Raw genomic sequence first — 19,761 nt, 5'->3', positions numbered from 1 at the left:
AGGAAGTGCCCCCCTCACCAGCAGATTCCCCACCCTGGGAGGGTACTACAGTCAAAGTGACCCTTCAACCCCCTAGTGTAAGTCCTGGTCTGCCCTCACCAAGCTTACCTGGGAGGTGCTGGAGCCTGCCCAACCGGAGTCCACCTGCACCACTGTGCCCTCCATGGTTCCTGTATTCACTCAGTCTCCCTGAGCCTTTATACCGCTCCAGACGCCCTGTAGATACACCACTGCGCCCAGAGGACTGGAACAGGTCCCGCGGTGCCCCCTGATGACGCGATTCTCTCGCACTTCCGAACACTAGAATGCAAAAATTCCGCCCACTCACACCGTTCTTTCCTTATGATCACACCGCTCCATGCAGTACCCGAACGCCAGCCAGTGGATCCGAAGGTCTCTCGCCCGCCATCCGACCGGCCAGGTACGAGTGGTTAGCGAGCTAGTGGGGAGATTGCCGCACATTAGGGTCCCATTCTCTCCGAACGTTTCATGGTAGCGGGGACTGATAGCTACCCTCTCCTCCCTCCGATCTGACCGAGGGGTGCTATGGGCAAGGTCCACCAGGTGCCCCCCTCAGGACACCCCCTGAGAAAAGGAGCTCCCCTACTAGTTCCGACGTGCTCCTTCCCATCTGGCAGGAAACACAAAAACTGAGGAGGGCCTGGAGGACCACCCTTTTTATCTGATTGGGTTGACGTGTTTCCTGTCCCGGAGGGAGGAGCCCTATATCTCAGAGGTGCCCTGGAAGACAATATGAGAAAATTTCATTGCAACGTGAACACACTTTACTATTTAAATCAACCACTATGACTCAAATCAATCTGTGACTGATTACAGACCGAAACTGTGCTCCAACTTGCACTCCAGGCTCTCTCACACCCACCAATTAGCATGCTCTCCAATATAGCGGTTAAAGTGGCAATGACACACATATGCAAGATTGTCTGCCACAATTGTGAAGATTATAGCATTTAAAAAAAATATGCATACCAATAAAAAACTAAGACTTGCAAATACATTTTTCCTGCTTGTGATGCAGAAACCCATGGTTTAAAAAGAATTCCAGTTTCAAGAAAGTTCTTATTAGATTTACTTTCAAATCTTGAAAATGACATTGAACATTACAAAGCACAGTGTTTGGTTCTAATAACCGTGTAAAGGTTTGCATACATTGGCTTTCACGTCAGAACTTCTTTTTCCTCCAGATAAGCCAAAGGGAATACAAAAACAACTTAAATACAAGTCAAATGGACATGTGAAGGGATTTAAATGGAACTCAGAAGTTTCTCAAATTGATCTCAAATATGTGGAATGCACCTGAACGCAAACTGCATTTGCCTATCTAGGCAATCCATAAAGTGCCTACAGCATTTGCGAGACTGTTCATCTGTGGGATCATTGTCTACTATCTGCTTTATATTTTCTCAGAAATTCGTTTTATTGTAATCTCTGCTACAGCTAGCTGTTTTCAGTTGCATTTTGCATTTTTTAAAGGATGAACTCAAAGCAAGTAACCTTGTATTTTCTAGTTTTGGGTAGTTGGAAAGGGTCAGAGTCTGTTTTTTTTATTGATGTCTGTGTTCTTGTTGGGTAGACTTTTCCCCACTCTTGGTGTGATGCCCACAATTTATCGAAAAGAATAAGATATCACTACTGGGAGATTTCTTCTCTACTCCTATTCTAGAGGCAATAGTAATATATTAGAATTTCCCTCATATTTTGTCCAGGTGACAACAGTCACTGAGACAGATATTAAAGGGAATCTATCCAACAAGGTGTCACAGACAGCAATAAAAACATGATATAACCCTTTCTCTTCCAAAATAAGAAAACATTTTTCAAATCAGCCCATAGTTTAACTTTTTTCTGCATCTCTGCACTTGTAAAGAGAAGGAGGTAAATCTAAATAAAATCTAGTATTGGACCAAATACTAAGGACCTCTGCTCCAATAACCCTGAGGTTAAGGTCACCCATCTGGCGCTATGAAAGTGTAGATCAGAATGGTGACTGTAGAGCAGTACGGACAATTCCTCCCTTCTACAGTATGTTTTTTTTTATATAGTTATCACTATTACTGGATACTAAGACTGCAGAGGCTCCAAAACTGAAAGGCAAAGGTGTTAAAACAATAAAACTTGTAAAAACTTGACTGTAGTGGAGATCGCAGGACTATGGCAGAGAGAATAATGTGATACAGATATAAAAACTGCCCATATAACTGTGCAGGTGAGCTCTACCTCTACCATATAACATGTATTTATGTATTGAGGGATTTAATGAATTGGGGTTGATTTACTAAAGGAGTAAAGCCATTCCACTGAAATAAGAGATTTTTTACTTTGCACTTAATTTTGAAAAACTCAGTCAAGAGCAAAGGAAAGCATTTTTTCTAGCACATGATTTGATATCTGACATTGCTGAATATTGATAGTTGACATGTACTTTGATTCGCAAACAAGTAAATCAACCCCATTGAATGCAGGGACAAATAAAAAGAGATGGATTGGTGACTGCATTTTATCTGAACACACCAAGGTTCTTTTCTATTTTTTGGTTTCGTTACATTCTTTTATGCACTTTTAACCATTGTTTTTGAGTGTACCATTTTATGTATAACAAGTAAATTAACCTCAAACATACAGTATTAGATACAACTGTGACAGATATGCAAGTGCTGTAGGTATGTAGGCACTATTAACTGACATGATATTGTTTATTATGATTTAAAACAATCTATGGAATGTAGAAAATGTTTACTGTGGAGACTAACAGAGAAAGTTAGAGAAAAGAAATATAAAAAAACTCTTAAACATGAGCTAATTCCTGTGTGATAAATGAAGCAGTAATTGTTTCTCAGATACCTAATATTAAGTTATGAGCGGAGGTGAGAACCTTCTAGTCAAGATGAAACCATATCAATATCAAATGCACCTCTGAAGCACTAAGAGCAGGTAAAAGTTATTCGATCCTGTGGTTAACGTTTCTATGGAAACAACGTCCTTCTGTATGCTCTACATCCCTATTACATCTATCACACTTTGTCAGTGACTGTGTTGGAGATATTGCTATGGAGCACTTACGGATAGTGACTAGCTACCTATGTACATCAATTAATTTCCTTTTCTTTTCTACAAATAACGCTTCTGAAACAAAAGGGAAACATGTATAGATAAACTGGATATTGAACAAAATGTATGGCACAAAACTGCATAACAGTAAATCTGTGATTGCTACAAATAATAACTCATATATATATATATATATATATATATATATATATATATATATATATATATATATATATATATATATATATATATATATATATATATATATATATACACATATAGAGATATAGAGGTTTGTTTATTCCTTTGAAAAGTACTGTTCTATATTTTCTATAGTCTTGAATAAAAGAAAACTTGCAGAACAATGTTTTGCTACACTGCAAACAAATAAATGTAGCAAAGTCAACTTATTTTAAACTAAAGTTATGTGTAAATTAAATTTTTTAATAACTCTATTTTTTATGAAAGCATGTTGTAAATGGCGTCCACCAGGGTAGTTTGCCCATTTGCTTCTTTTACAGGTGGTGAATTGCTAAGAATTTCCAACTGCTTTCTGAGAATTTTTATTGATTTGATAAAAATATAACACATTTAGCCTAGACTGTGATAGCCAAAAAGTTGCATAGTTGGTATGATAGTAGTGAATATAATGATATCACCCTTTACATTTCCATAGTGAGGTAATCTGTTGAAGATCAATAGGGATATTTGCCTTTTTTTAACCAACTATACATTTTTTTTTCACTGAATTAGCAAATATGCTTATAATTCTCAAAGACCCATTAACTATTTTCCTAACAGTCCTATCATTGATTTATTTCACATAGGTGTGGCAGAAAATGGCGAGCACACAGGACCCCAAAAGCTGTATATGAGGGAATGGCATGCACATTTTAGCATGGCACTTTATAAATAGGCCCCCTTTTTACTCCTAGTGATACTGGTGATATGAAAGGATTGGTAACCATTTACATTATGACTTTTCCATTCATCTTCAGTATTTTTTTGTTGCATCTTTATGGTCAGCTTCTAATCTTAACCATTTTTTCTTTTATTTTCATGGTCATGTATGTTCATGATCACATTCTATTTATCTTCCCTACATTTTATCTTCATGGCCATGCATCTTCATGGTGACAATGTATTCAGTTTCAGTATGTTTTCTCATGCATATTCATAGTCATCTTATATTATTCATCTTTAGTATGGTTTATCATCATAAAAATGTAGCTTTGTGGTCATCTTCTATTCATCTTCAGGATATTTTATCTTCCTGGTCATGTATCTACATGGCCATCTTCCATTCGTCTGCAGTATGCTTAACCACTTTCAGATTGGACCATTTTGCTGGTCAAACACCAGACCACTTTTTGCGATTCGGCACTGCGTCGCTTTAACTGACAATTGCGCGGTCATGCGACGTGGCTTCCAAACAAAATTGGCATCCTTTTTTTCCCACAAATAGAGCTTTCTTTTGGTGGTATTTGATCACCCCTGCGGTTTTTATTTTTTGCGCTATAAACAAAAATAGAGCGACAATTTAAAAAAAAAACGCATTATTGTTTACTTTTTGTTATAATAAATATCCCCCAAAAATATATAAAAAAAATTTTTTCCCTCAGTTTAGGCTGATACATATCCTTCTACATATTTTTGGTAAAAAAATCGCAATAAGCGATTATTGATTGGTTTGCGCAAAAGTTATAGCGTTTACAAAATAGGGGATAGTTTTATGGCATTTTTATTAATATTTTTTTTTTACTAGTAATGGTGGCGATCAGCGATTTTTATTGTGACTGCGACATTATGGCGGACACATCAGCATTTTTGACACATTTTTGGGACCGTTGTCATTTATACAGCAATCACTGCTATATAAATGCACTGATTCCTGTGTAAATGACACTGGCAGTGAAGGGGTTAACCAGTGGGTGGCAGTGTAGGGGTTAAGTGTTCCTAGGGGTGTGTTACTAACTGTGGGGGGCTGGGCTTTCATTTAGTGAACACTGATCTCTGCTCCAATCACATGGAGCAGAGATCAGCATCACTAGTTTACAACAGCATTTCTCCGTTCAGCCGCCCCGTGAGACGATCACGGGTATGCCCGCAGCGATCAAGTCTGCGGGACCCGTGACCGGACTCACGGGGGTCCCGACCGGCACGCAAGCTCACCGCCGGTGGCACGCTCGTAATGGCAATAAAGATTGGATGTACCTGTACGCCAATATGCCTGCCCGTGCCATTCTGCCGATGTACATCGGCGTGCGCTGGTCGGGAACTGGTTAAAATATCCCTGTTGCATACACAATGGGGTTTAGGTTCGAAATGAATATCCACTTTGCACTACAAGTGAAAACTGCAAGTGCAAAGTGCACTTGAAATTGCACTGAACGTGCACTTGGAAGTGAAGTCGCTGTAAATCTGAGGGGTAGCTCTGAAATGAGGGAAGCTCTGCTGATTTTATCAGCCAATCATTTGCAAGCGAAAATGTTGTTTTTTACTTTCCTTGCATTTCCCACTCAGATCTACAGCGAATGCACTTCCAGGTGCACTTTCAGTGCAATTTCAAGTGCACTTTGCACTTGTAGTGCAAAGTTGATTTGCCTTTCGTAATTAACCCCCAAAATCCAAAAGCTTTGTATCCATTAAAAAAAAAAATAAGATTATGAATTTCAATGTAAGCTTAATTCATTTTAGAGATTTAGGACATATGTTAAAAAAAAATTAATCTCCTCTGAGAGGCATTCACTATAATTTTTCAACAAAGCTATAATCTTTCACAGTGGCAGGTACAGAGACTGGATTCTGGTGTTTACCATGAGGATTTAGGCCAAAATACTTAAAGTATTTTGCAGGATGTCAAATGTGTGGAACTAGGTATGATGACTATTAGAATTGTAGGCAGCTGCTCTATTGGAAATAATGGTGAATCACTAATAAAACAATTGATTCACCATTTGAAAACAATGTATGTTTTAAAATGATTAGATCTGGCAGCTGAAACATGGACACATAATGATTGCTGATTTGAAAATACGTCTCAGGCCGCGTACACATGGGCGGACTGTTCGCTCAACTTTGTCCGCTGAACAGTGTTTCAGCGGACATTCCGCTCGTGTGTGGGGCTTCAGCGGACAGTTTCAGCGGACAGTTTGACGAACAAAGTTTTTCGGAAATTCCGAAAAACTGTCCGCTGAAACTTGGTTTGAGCGGACAGTCCGCCCGTGTGTAGGCCACTTTCGAAATGAGCAAACTGTTCCCGCTCGGAGGAAAGTCTGCTCATTTCGAGCGCGTCTCCAGGTAGGCGGGGCCCGCGAAGGAGACGTCGCGTGCCCCGCCGCCTGGTATGGACTTAAAGGGGAACCCCAACGCCGAAAAAAAATCGGCGTGGGGGTCCCCCCAAAGTCCACAACAGACCCTTGTCCGAGCACGCTACCCGGCCGGCCAGGAAAGGGGGGGCGAGCGAGCGCGCCCCCCCTCCCGAGCCGTACCAGGCCGCGTGCCCTCAACATGGGGGGTGCCTTGGGGAAGGGGGGGGCCGCGCGGCCCCCCCACCCCAAAGCACCTTGTCCCCATGTTGATGAGGACAAGGGCCTCTTCCCGTCAACCCTGGCCGTTGGTTGTCGGGGTCTGCGGGCGGGGGGCTTATCGGAATCCGGGAGCCCCCTTTAATAAGGGGGCCCCCGGATACCGGCCCCCCACCCTATGTGAATGAGTATGGGGTACAATGTACCCCTACCCATTCACCTGTAAAATAAAAGTACCCAAAAAAAAAACACAACACACGAGATAAAATATTTTATTGCACAGCTCCGGGGGGTCTTCCGTCTTCGGGGGTCTTCTCGCCGGACTCCTCCGCTATCTTCTTGTAGCTCTTTTGCTAGCGGAGGAGTCCGGCTTTCTTCCTCCCCGCCGCCGGCCTCTTCTCCCGACTTCGGGGGTCTTGTCCCCCTCTTCGGTTCTTCTGCCGGGCCACCGCGCCTTCTTATAGCTCTTTTGCAGGCGGTGGCCCGGTCTTCTGTCGCCGCCGCCTTCCGTTCTTCTTCTTCTTCTTCTTCTCCAGGAGATGTTGACACGACGCTCTCTCCGGCCAGAATGCCAGAGCCGCGCTGTGCGGCCACTTATATAGTGACAATGGGGCGGTGTCACATGGTATATGTCACATGGGTTGGTCACATGGTGACCCCGCCCCTTACGATGTCATAGTCCCCATGTGACATCAACCCATGTGACCAACCCATGTGACATATACCATGTGACACCGCCCCATTGTCACTATATAAGTGGCCGCACAGCGCGGCTCTGGCATTCCGGACGGAGAGAGCGATGTGTCAACATCTCCTGGAGAAGAAGAAGAAGAAGAACGGAAGGCGACCGGAAGGCGACAGCGGCGACAGAAGACCGGGCCACCGCCTCTAAAAGAGCTATAAGAAGGCGCGGTGGCCCGGCAGAAGAACGGAAGGCGGCGGCGACAGAAGACCGGGCCACCGCCTGCAAAAGAGCTATAAGAAGGCGCGGTGGCCCGGCAGAAGAACCGAAGAGGGGGACAAGACCCCCGAAGTCGGGAGAAGAGGCCGGCGGCGGGGAGGAAGAAAGCCGGACTCCTCCGCTAGCAAAAGAGCTACAAGAAGATAGCGGAGGAGTCCGGCGAGAAGACCCCCGAAGACGGAAGACCCCCGGAGCTGTGAAATAAAATATTTTATCTCGTGTGTTGTGTTTTTTTTTTGGGTACTTTTATTTTACAGGTGAATGGGTAGGGGTACATTGTACCCCATACTCATTCACATAGGGTGGGGGGCCGGTATCCGGGGGCCCCCTTATTAAAGGGGGCTCCCGGATTCCGATAAGCCCCCTGCCCGCAGACCCCGACAACCAACGGCCAGGGTTGTCGGGAAGAGGCCCTTGTCCTCATCAACATGGGGACAAGGTGCTTTGGGGTGGGGGGGCCGCGCGGCCCCCCTTCCCCAAGGCACCCCCCATGTTGAGGGCACGCGGCCTGGTACGGCTCGGGAGGGGGGGCGCGCTCGCTCGCCCCCCTTTCCTGGCCGGCCGGGTAGCGTGCTCGGACAAGGGTCTGTTGTGGACTTTGGGGGGACCCCCACGCCGATTTTTTTCGGCGTTGGGGTTCCCCTTTAAGTACATTCCAGGCGGCGGAGCCCGCGACGTCTCCGTCGCGGGCCCCGCCTACCTGCACACGCGCTCGAAATGAGCGGACTGTTGCCTCGTGTGTGGGCGAGTCCGTTCATTTCAAAAGTTGCGCGGACTTAGTACGACGAACAAAGTTTGCCGTATTTGTCCGCTCAAAAAGTGCCGTGTGTGGGTGTGTTCGTTCATTCAAAAGTTTGAGCGGACTGTTTGACGAACTTAGTTTCGGCAGACAGTCCCCGCGTGTGTACGCGGCCTCAGTTGTGCTTTTGGCAGGTAGGATACCATTATAAAGAACACACTCCTGTGCTAGAGTCAGCTGACTGTGTAGTGTCACAGGCGCCTGGACAAATGTGTATAATCCCATAGATGCCTTGCTGCCCCCTAGGACTGGGCTTGCCCTGACAGTGCTGTGAGAATAGAAAAAGAAAAGAGGGTGCAGTGGCCCAGTGCATTATCCAACAGATTTATTAAAAAATATGAATAAAATCATAAAGATGCCTACCCACAAACATAAGTTAAAACATAAGTTAAAAACACGCTTGTCGGGCCACATGTGTGGCTATCTCTCATCGTTTGCCAAACCTGGGAGTAGGGGGTCCTGGATGATAGTCCTCATGTTGACGTGTTTTGAAAGACTGGCCTTCTTCATAGCCCCTTTAAGATTCCATTGTACACGCTGTAATTTCCAGGTATTAGAGGTATTTTGACTTACCTGTAAATTACTTATTTTGGAGTACATTACAGGACAAAGGAAGAGTATTCATACACCATTGGCACCTTGCCTATAACCCTACCTTACTCAATGGGTCCTCAGTTTGAAGCAAGCAATGGAGAGTACAGCAAGGAATGGAAAAGAAGGTATTCTATGTCCTGTACTGTACTTCAAGGTATGGAATTTACAGGAACATCAAAATTCCTCTTACCCTAATTGTACAGTACAGGATACAGGCAGAATATTCATACACTATGGGGCATCCATGAATAGGAATTATGGGCAACGGTGAGGGAAACAGAATTGTACTAACATGCCCAACAAGGGTCAGAACACTCAGCTATAGAAAACCATTGCAAGAACCTTATTACAAAGCTGCATCATCAGAAGATTGGATGTCCACCTGGTAAAACTTTGAAAAAAGTATGAACAGCCTAACCAGGTAGCAGCCTTACACAACTGGGCTACAGAGGCTTGGGGATTATTTACGAAAGGCAAATCCACTTTGCACTACAAGTACAAACTACAAGTGCAGTCACTGTAGATCCGTGGATTTGCCTTTCGTAAATAACCCCCTTTGTGTCAAAGTGCCCAAGGAACTCCCAACGATCTGGTGGAATGGGTATATAAAAGAAATTTCTCTTTGATAATGTAAGCCCTTGCAATCAGATTTTGTATCCATTGTGTAATGGTAGACTTTGAAGCAGGGTGTTCCTTGTGAGGTCCCAAGAACAGGAAAAACAGGAAATCTGTCCATTTGGTTGGAGCAATAGCCTTGAGATACACTCTAATGGCTCTGATTACCTCCAGGCAATGATTTACTTTGGATGCTTAGGAGAAGGGCATAAGGATGGGAGGACAATGTATTAACTGAGGTGGAATGCCGAGTCATTGTGAAGTATGAGGAAAGGCTCTTTACAGGAAAGGGCTGTAAGTTTCCAAATGTTCCTGGCAGACATGTTAGCGACCAAAAAGGCCACTTTGCATGAGGGATATCCCTGACAGGCTCAAAGGGTGGTTTGTGCAGGACAAAGAGAACCAAGTTGGGGTGCTTCAACGGGGGCTTAAAGGGGTTGTAAAGGTAAGTGTTTTTTCACCTTAATGCATCCTGTGCATTAAGGTGGAAAACATCTGTCAGTGACCAGTCCCCAGCCTCCCCCGTTTTCCTTACCTGTACCCTCAAACTTGTCCCACGGGGACGAGCCTTTTCTCTTCTAGGGGGTTCTCGTCTGTTGATTGGATAGGTTGACAGCAGCTCAGACATTGGCTCCCGCTGCTGTCAATCAAATCCAATGATGCGGCCAACTCGGGAGCGCCCCCACATCTGATGCGTGAAGGAGCCGAGACAGCCGTCGATGGACCCCAGAAGACCAGGATGAGGACCACTGTATGCAAAACGAGCTGCACAGTGGAGGTAAGTATGACATGTTTGTTATTTAAAGAAAAGAAAATTACCTTTAGTGTCACTTTAATACATATTACACATTGAAAGAGAGAGTGATGCCTTTGAAAAAAAATTGAAAAGATTGAGACCTGACCTTTAAGTACTTAACCACTTCCCGCCCGGCCTATAGCAGAATGACAGCCAGGCGGTGGTTCCGTTATCCTATGAAGTCTTTCAAGGTAACAGCTGGCACGTGCCTGTGGGGGTGTGCAGCGTGGTGATTGGTGGTACGTTGTATCAGTCTGACACACCGCAACACCGATCTCGGTAAAGAGCCTCTGACGGAGGCACTTTACCACGTGATCAGCAGTGTCCAATCATAGCTGATCACAGTGTAAACAGGAAAATCCGTGTATAGGCTTTTCCTCACTTCGTGTCTGACAGGCACGAGTAGAGGAGAGCAGATCATCTGCTCTCCTGTCAGGGGGGTCTGCGCTGATTGATCAAAAAAAAAAAATGTGTGAAACATGTGAAAAAGTGAGAACAAAATGTAGTGTAAAGGAGCCACCTCAGCTCCCGGGACGGACTACTCTTGTGGCCCTTGTTCTGTCCATGGTGCTTGCCGTCGCTATCTCTTGGCACATAAGTACTTAGGGCCAATAACCATGGTTTGTCCTGTTGTATTTACCTCAACATCAGGACTAACTTTCACATTACATGTTTCTACAGATACCTTATAATATCCCTCCCTGAAGAAGTGTCTTTACACAGAAACGCGTCGGGCTTTAAGGATGTAGTTATTTGCCCTACTAGGATATACATTTGGACATGCCATATTTTTTGTACTACCAAGGCTGCCAATTGCTATGTGAATCAACCTTGCGATTGTTTTAAACATTTTTTACTATTTTATTGCTGTTATGTGCCAATTATGTATATAACTGTAAATATCACGTTATCATTGTTGTGCACATGCACAGATGTGTTAATATTTACTCACTGACTCTCTTACATGAATTATATCATTGTTATGTACTTATATACTTTGCATTCTAACAATAAAAATTTTTTATACAATCTACACGAATCAACCACCTCATTTAAAGTCCCAACCTCCTGTCTTGATTCACATATACCCAGCGAAGTGAACAGCCTCAGATAATACGCAGAGATTAAATAAAAATCCTCCTACATAAGTTTTACTTGCATATCTGCTGTCTTCAGTTTTCTACACTCTTTAGAAAGTGCACATTGTGTTACAAATTTTACAACCAATTTAAGGGACATTTCTGATCAAGACCTGTTTGTAGGTAGGCCAGAATGTGAGTTACAGAGTCATCTCTGGGATTGTTAACACCAGGCAAAATAGGATTTCTAGCTGCAATAATAGATTTTTCTGAAAGAGGCTTTTCTTGCCTTTAGCAAGGTAGGAACCAAAGACATAAAAACCCTTCTATCGTTTAAGGCCAGGGTTTCAGTAGCCATGCCGTTAAAACCAGAGAATGAGAAGCAGGATCGAATAGAGGGCCTTAATATAGCAGATCTGGCCTGTTGGGAAGAACCAGGGGTCATCTGCTAGGTTTATGTATGTCTGTATACCAGGTTCTTCAGGATGTCCACATCTAGAATCCCCCCATTTTTGGCATATTATATTCAAAGGCATTTGGAAGAAGGGCCTATTTCCCTTGATCCAGGTGGAGGCAACTGAGATAATCCACTTTACAGCTGTCCACTTCTGGGATGTGAACCACAGAGATTGCTGGATAGTGATTTTCTGTCCAAGAAATTATCTGGTTCACTTCCTTTGAGGGAGGCAGACTCCTGATACCTCCTTGATGGTTGATGTACATAAATCCTAAATAACAATAACTCTCAAAGAGAATCTCAATTTGGGATGTCTCTTGGATCTCAATTCTTGAGCTCTTATGCTGCGTACACACGATCAGAATTTTGGTCGGAAAAAGTTCTGATGGTTTTCCCGACTGAATTCTGACGGGATTTCGTTCAAGCTGTCTTGCATACACATGGTCACACCAAATTCCGACCGTCAAGAACGCGGTGATGTACAACACGTACAACGGGACTAGAAAAAGGAAGTTCAATACACAGTAGCCAATAGCTTCCATCTCGTAGTTGAATCTGAGCATTCGTGAGTTTTTGCGTGTCGGAATTGCATGCACACAATCGGGATTTCCAAAGTTTTTCCGTCTGAAAAATTGAGAACATGCTCTCAGATTTTTGCTGGCGGGAATTCGGCCAGCTAAATTCTGATGGAGCATACACACAGTCGCATTTTCCGATAAAAAGCTCTCATCTGTCTTTTTGCTGGCTGAAATTCTGATCGTGTGTGCGCAGCATTAGAGAAAGACTTTTGATCAGAGTGTATCCAGGACCAGGCCCAAGTATTCCAAGCAAAGAGAAGGCTGAAGAGCAGATTTGGTGAGATTGATCACCCAGCTGAATGCCTGTATCATCTGAATTGTCCTTTGGGCATTTTCTGAGAGCCAGAGCGGAGTTGAGTCCTATAGAATTATATTTTATAATTATATACCGGATGTATATAGGTCGAGTCCCTGAAGAGTTCTGCTGATCAAGTGGGCAATCCATATTAACCCTTCCCCATCCAAGTTCAAATCCCCCTAATAAAAAAAAAAAACAAAGCTTCTTCTTGACTCCAGAGTGTGTGGAAAATTCATGTGCCTGGCTGTGCAGGGTGAGAGATAACCAAAATTCACCATTGGCTCCTAGGGGGGTACATTTGGGGGCATCTTCCAGGATATCTGCCCATGGTCAACCTGCTGGTCATTGCTCTTAGCAACTAGAGTTTTCATCAAGCCAGGGAACTGTCTGTGCTTTGTTCCAAAATACCACCAGAGGGATTGAACCAGGGAAGGACTTACATGCTCTGTTTTTGACTGTATTTGCAAAACCCAAGTGCTGTTGTTCTTAGCAAGGAGCGGTAGCTGCTTGCCAAGTTATTGTTGCCCTGCTTACCCAGTTGCCCCAAAGCGGCTGGGACTGACACTTGTGCTTACATCTGCTTTTCAGTAACTTTTACCATGTGCTGTCGAATGTGGGAACCACGGCAGGCAATCGCACTCACGGATTACAAATATGTTCAGTGTTCTGCTAATGCTGGACATAGTGACTTTATGCTCCAAACACCTGCAAATTACAGTAAAGTGTGCCTGGATGTCTACTGTTGCCCAGGGTGATGAAGGTAAGCCAGCAGGTGCCTGCGGGGGGACTGTTCTCATTCTGCTCCTTACAGCCAGGCATGGGTTAGAAATGTTATTGTTACTACCGGCAACCACCGTGCAAGTCAGTGACCAACTGCTCCCAGTTGCTTGAGCACAGTCGGTGCCGAGCGGCATGTCTGGACAAGTTCTCCAAGCATCAGTAGGCCTGCAAACTTCAGATGTGCATGTGTGTTTCCAGCGCTGACCTGGTTGTCGGATCTGCAGATGCTGGTAGACAGTGGTGTCTGGCTGGAGCATCGCGGGGTTTTAAATCCAGAATAAGACACTCCCGTTGGGCTTTGGTACCGTGAACAAGTTTCAGTAGAATACTTTAAACCTGTTTTGTGGCAGTACTGGCACAATGATTCCTTGGGACAAATGATGGTTCAGGGCATTTTGAAAATCTAACAGTCCTTGGACAATTTCTGGTTGATTTGAAAGAAGAAAATCTCATGCTCTGCACCCTGAGGTCACCCTTTTTGAAGCCTATTAGAGCCTCTGGCTCTAATCACGTGCTTCAACCCCCCCCCCATTGAATTCATGCATCTCAGACTGAACACACAGGTCTGGAGTGTTTGTGACCAAAGAAGCAAACTGTAAAAGACATTCCCCCACCTGTCCATGACACAAGTCCAAGCTTCATCATCATGGTGGGCATACGCTTGAGGGGGGTCTTTAAGTACTGGGTTTCATAGCGATGGACCATGTCCTTGGCCTTGTAAAGCACACTGGGGTTACCAAAACTAGAATACAAAATATGTGCAGCTCTACACAGAAACCAATCAGCTTCCAAGATTTTTTTGTCAAAGCTTAATTGAACAAGCTGAAGTTAGAAACTGATTGGCTACTATTCACATCTGCACCAGATTTTGCACTCTCAACCCCACTGTGGCTAACTCAACACATTGTGCCTAGTGCCAAGGTGAGCTATTATGCAGGATTCAAAACCCAAAGCAGCATTGCAGGTCATCCCCACTGCTTCCAGTTTTTTTTTTTACTGAGTCTGCCCCTATCCAGATACACTGCTTCTATGCTGCCTTTAGAAGACAGTGAGGGCTTGATTCAAGAATCGGAAGATAAGATAATAAAGACAAATGCATGAACGTAAAAATCCTTCAGTATACAGACCCTCCCCCCCGCCCCCTAAAACTTACCTGAGCCTGATCTTGATCTTGATCCAGCAATCCCTCCTAATTGGCTCAGACATAGCAGCGGGAGTCATAGGCTCCCACTTCTGTCAATCTCACCCAGTAAGGAGGGGTTGGAGCCAAGCCCATAAGACACACAGAGTGGGGCTCAGGAGCAAGCATGTATGACTGCCCCATGGCAAGCGACAGGAGCGCCAAAGGGGGACCCGAGAAGAGGAGGATTGGGCTGTTCTGTGCAAAACTATTCCACAGAGCAGGTATATATAACATGCTTGTAATTTAAAACACATCATCTTCAGACACTAGCACAAAACTGAGGACTCAGAGTTTGATAGGGTTATGGGGAGGTGCCCAGGGGGCGTGTCTTCTAAAATGTTGCCAGTGTCCAATCACCTGAATTTACATGCCCATAATCTATAATGTATGAAAACTCTGCCAGTGCCCAATACTGTACTATGATTAAGATAATCTATTTCCATAGACATTCAAGGCTCATTTAAACCAAATGCGTTTTTTTGCTGTTTGCTACATTTTGTAACATAACGTTAGTAAGGGTTGTGCTTGATATAGGGGATCTCTTGGATGGACTGGGGACTTGTTAAATGAGATTGGTAGAGATTACTGGTATTACGTCCCCTGTAGAAATCAATGCCTCCTACACCCCTCATAAAGAATAATGGTGCTGTATAAAGCATAGTACATATGATAAAGAAAAAAAAATCATAAAGATCCATTATCAAAGGTCAAAGAAAATATATAAAAAGAAAAGGGAATGGACAATGCAGAAGAGGCAAAAAAGTGTGAACAAAGTAAAAAGCAAAAACCAGTGTAAAGAATGTATTTCCTTTATTGGCCCTAAGTATACATCTTATCAGGGAAAACACTGCCTATTAACTGCTGGGCTACAAAGGCTGCATGTAAAGTGCCAAAAGTCCAAATGAGGCTCTCAGTCAACAAGTTGTACACAAGTTATCTGCAGTTTCCCATTCAAGTCAATTGCGTATAAACCTTATAATCTGCCTTGGAACACATTTGAATCTTAGGACAAAATGTACAGATTGCTTATGATACTGCTTATCTCCTCATTACATCTGATAAGAGTTAGTCCTCAGGGAAAGATGTATTCTTTTTATTGCATAGCAAGGCAGTCCAAAAGACAAACAATTAAACATATTCTGAAACAGTTTTAGTATATAATAATAGGACCTTGATTCATCAATATTGCTGCTCAGCAGTAGCACTTTACAAATGTGAAACTTACCCTGACCACTTCATAGATAAACATGTGTTTTAAGTGACAAAGCATATCAAAATCTGTTGCAAATATATTGCAGATCTCTGCACAATTACAGTATTGAAGACCTATCATTACAATGTTTCTACATTGTTGTGCCTCCTTTGTACTTTGTCAATTTAGCTGGATATTTCCTTTATCTGGTTATAAGGTTCAACAGGCACTTTCTGCAGACATAAGGAATGCAACTTATCTGAGCTCTGAGCTGAGACAAGCTGTCCTTACCATAGATCCATTTCCTTCCTAGTTGTTGTCAGGCTTGCTGCAGGAGAGAGGGGAAGGTTAGACCTCATTCCTAGACTTCAGAAGTACCTAGAAACATGGGACAATACTGCATGTATATCAATTTATAGTGAATAAAGTCTATTTCAACAATGTCACTAGATAACAATTATAGCATTATGCAGTATTACATTTAGTTTTAAAGTGTAAGTTTTCCTTTTTGAAAGAATGAACTAACACCTTATACCCTTCAATCCCCCCCAGACCCTGCTGCACTTACCTTCATGGGAGGTACAGTTTCCCTGTCAACGAAGCTTGGTGCAGTGGTCCTGGGGTTTGAAAACCAAGCTGTGTTCCTGTTCCCCCCCTAGGGACACTGGGATGAGTGGCTCTGATTGGCCACTTATGGTTGCAGGAAAGAAAATCACACCATATTTGGCCAGCTTAACACTTTAACAGCAAAATCATATTATGCTAATTTTGCTGGATCGTTTTCCCTTCTATCTGAAGAATTTAAAGGGTATCTAAAGCCTAGAACAGACTTTCTCAATGAGGTTTCCATGGAACCCTGAGGTTCCTGCAGATGTTCATATGGGTTCACTGGTCAATGAGCAACTTCTGCCTCTCAGATGATTAGCTATCTGCTGACACCAATGATCTTTCTAGATATCTCTTAGCCCTTGCACACACGGTCGGAGATTCCGACGGAATGTGTCCTATCGGACCGTTTTGACGAATATTCCGACTGCCTGTGGTCTGCATCGGACTATTTCTGTTGGAATATCCGACGGACCAAGTTTTCCAACTTGCCGGTAAAATTTTCAGACAAAATGCTCCTAACGGACATACTCCGATCATGTGTAGCCTACTCCGACGGACAAAGTGCCACGCATGCTCAGATCAAATTCCTAGACCAAAGCTATTGGCTACTAGCCTGAATGTAGTCCCGTCGTAACGAAATAACGTCATCACGTTATGTACAATTGGATTTTCCGACAACTTAGTCCAACCATGTGTATGCAATATCACTTCCGGACCTCTTCCCGAATTAATCCGTCGGAATTACTCTGACGGATTTGGTTGTCGGAATCTCCGACCATGTGTACAAGGGCTAAGAGGGGATTTTTCCCACTGACCCTAAATCTAAGGAGCATTCTTTCTTTTGACCATCACACAAATGTACAGTGAGCTCTAGCTATAGTAATTATTACCAGGGGTTCCCCGAGACTAGAAACTCGAAAATTTCAAGGGCTCCTCCGTGTTAAAAAGGTTAAAGTGGTAGTAAAATCATGTAGGGTTTTTATAACAGAAGAGACCCTAGAGATCTCTTTTGTCATAAATGTCCCCCCTGCCCATCAACGAGTAATGGGATCTGAGCCACACATGCGCAGCTCAGATCACATTTACAGCCTGATTTGTGCCCTGTGGCGACGTGACTCCCATGTTCATGCATGGGAGTGATGTCACCACAGCCCGGCCATTCAAGTGGCCAAAGATATGAAATCCGGAAGAAAGACCGGCAAAGATGGAAGTTCTTGGGGAGCCGGGACAGTGCTGTGCTGGAGGGCTCTGTTTGCAGGTAGGTCTGACATAATGTACTAGTATGTAGTGCATACAAGTACATTATAACTTAACTCTGCAGGGGGACCAGCTTTTTTATTTTTAAGACATGAGTTGTTGTTTTTTTTTTAAAGGGTAACTTTATTAAACTTTTTTTTGTGTTAACAACAAGCAAAGACAAAAAAAAAGAAAAAAAAAAAGAAAAATGTGCCCAGCAAGGCACAGCACTGAGACGCAGTTCAGAACAATACTCAACAGAATAAAAATATCAGATTATCCATACATGGCAATACCAGATGGTGTAATAGAGACCAAAAAAAGGAATAGCAAACACAATATCACATGAAATGAAAAATGCACGAAATACTTCGCAGCCAACGACAGAAAAGGGTAATGAATATAGAGATACATAACATTACTCTGGAGTAACCGTATTTTGGGAATCCAGCCAAGTAGACCAAACTTTAGTAAATTTCTTGGGGCAGCCTCACGCTAAGACATGATTTTACTACCGCCCTAGAACATAAATGTAATATATTGCAGCCTACCAGTACTTAGATGAGCTGGTTGCATTGTTTTTACCAGTCTTTTTCCTTTATTTTGACCTGGTAATCCTACTAATAATAGACTTCTAGTCCTATGACAGTGATGGCGAACCTTGTCACCCCATATGTTTTGGTACTAAATTCCCCATGATGCTCAACTACACCGCATAGTGCATGAGCATATTGGAAAATGTAGTTCCAAAACATCTGGGGTGCCAAGGTTCACCATCACTGTCCTAGGATGACAATGCTCAATCAGTGTAATGTATCTATGAATAAAAGGTGTTGCCATCCAAGGAAAAGGAGAGTCTTAAGCTGGATACACACTATACAATTTTGTTTAGATTTGTTTTCTTTAGATTTACCTAAACCATATAATATGAAGTCACACCACATACTTTCAATTTGAATGCAATCAGCTAGGCCCTTGCACTACAAGGTTTTGGTAAAACTCAAGAAAATCAAACAACAAAGGTTGCATAGTGTGTTTCCAGCTTAAGTGCTACAGAACACTGTCCTCTATTCTCATTTCCATAAAATAGGGGAAGGTGTTCTGTAGCCCACATAGATAGACGGAAACAATTCCAACATATAACAGCCAATGAAGGAACAGAGCACAGTAAGCTCATAGGTTTTCTGGCAGGACCAACAAGTATTTTTTGGCACTTCTCAAACAGATATACGGTATAACAAATCACTATCAATAGTATATTTAACAGACTTATGCTGCGTACACACGATCGGAATTCTCGTCGGAAAATGCTCTGATGGTTTTCCCGTTGGAATTCCGACGGAATTCCGCTCAAACTGTCTTGCCTACACACGGTCACACCAAATTCCGACTGCCAAGAATGCGGTGACCTACAACACGCATGACGGGACTTGAAAAAGGAAGTTCAATACCTAGTAGCCAATAGCTTCCATCTCGTAGTTGAATCTGAGCATGAGTGAGTTTTTGCGCGATCTGAATGTTTTTCCATCTGGAAAATTGAGAACACTTCCGATGGAGCATACACACAGTCGCATTTTCCGATGAAAAACTCTCATCGGTCTTTTGCTGGCCAAAATTCCGATCGCGTGTATGCGGCATAAGGAAGATCAAATATGAGAAGTTCATTGATGGGGTTTACATATCACTTTAATATCTTCTTTTATACAGATAACCAACAAACAAAAATGGCTACAACATACAGGGACTCATTTAGCATGTACATATCCATTTGGGAAATTCAACTTGACTGGAATTAGAGCATCAATTGGCGTCATTGCATAAACAAAGTGACATTGTGGGCAATATAGGTAAAAATGTCAGCAGATTCAAATAGAAAACAACAATATAGGGAAAACCTTCTTTGCCCGGGAGACTAGTATGTGTTGAAGTAGTTGTTGACGGTATACGTTAATGTGGCTTTGTGTTTATCAAACATAATGATTGCGTGG

The sequence above is a fragment of the Lithobates pipiens genome, unplaced genomic scaffold, assembly GCF_037356315.1.
Source record: "Lithobates pipiens isolate NorthernLeopardFrog02 unplaced genomic scaffold, aLitPip1_a1.2 Scaffold_19, whole genome shotgun sequence".
Taxonomy (NCBI): Eukaryota; Metazoa; Chordata; class Amphibia; order Anura; family Ranidae; genus Lithobates; species Lithobates pipiens.
Note: the sequence above shows the minus strand (reverse complement) of the source record.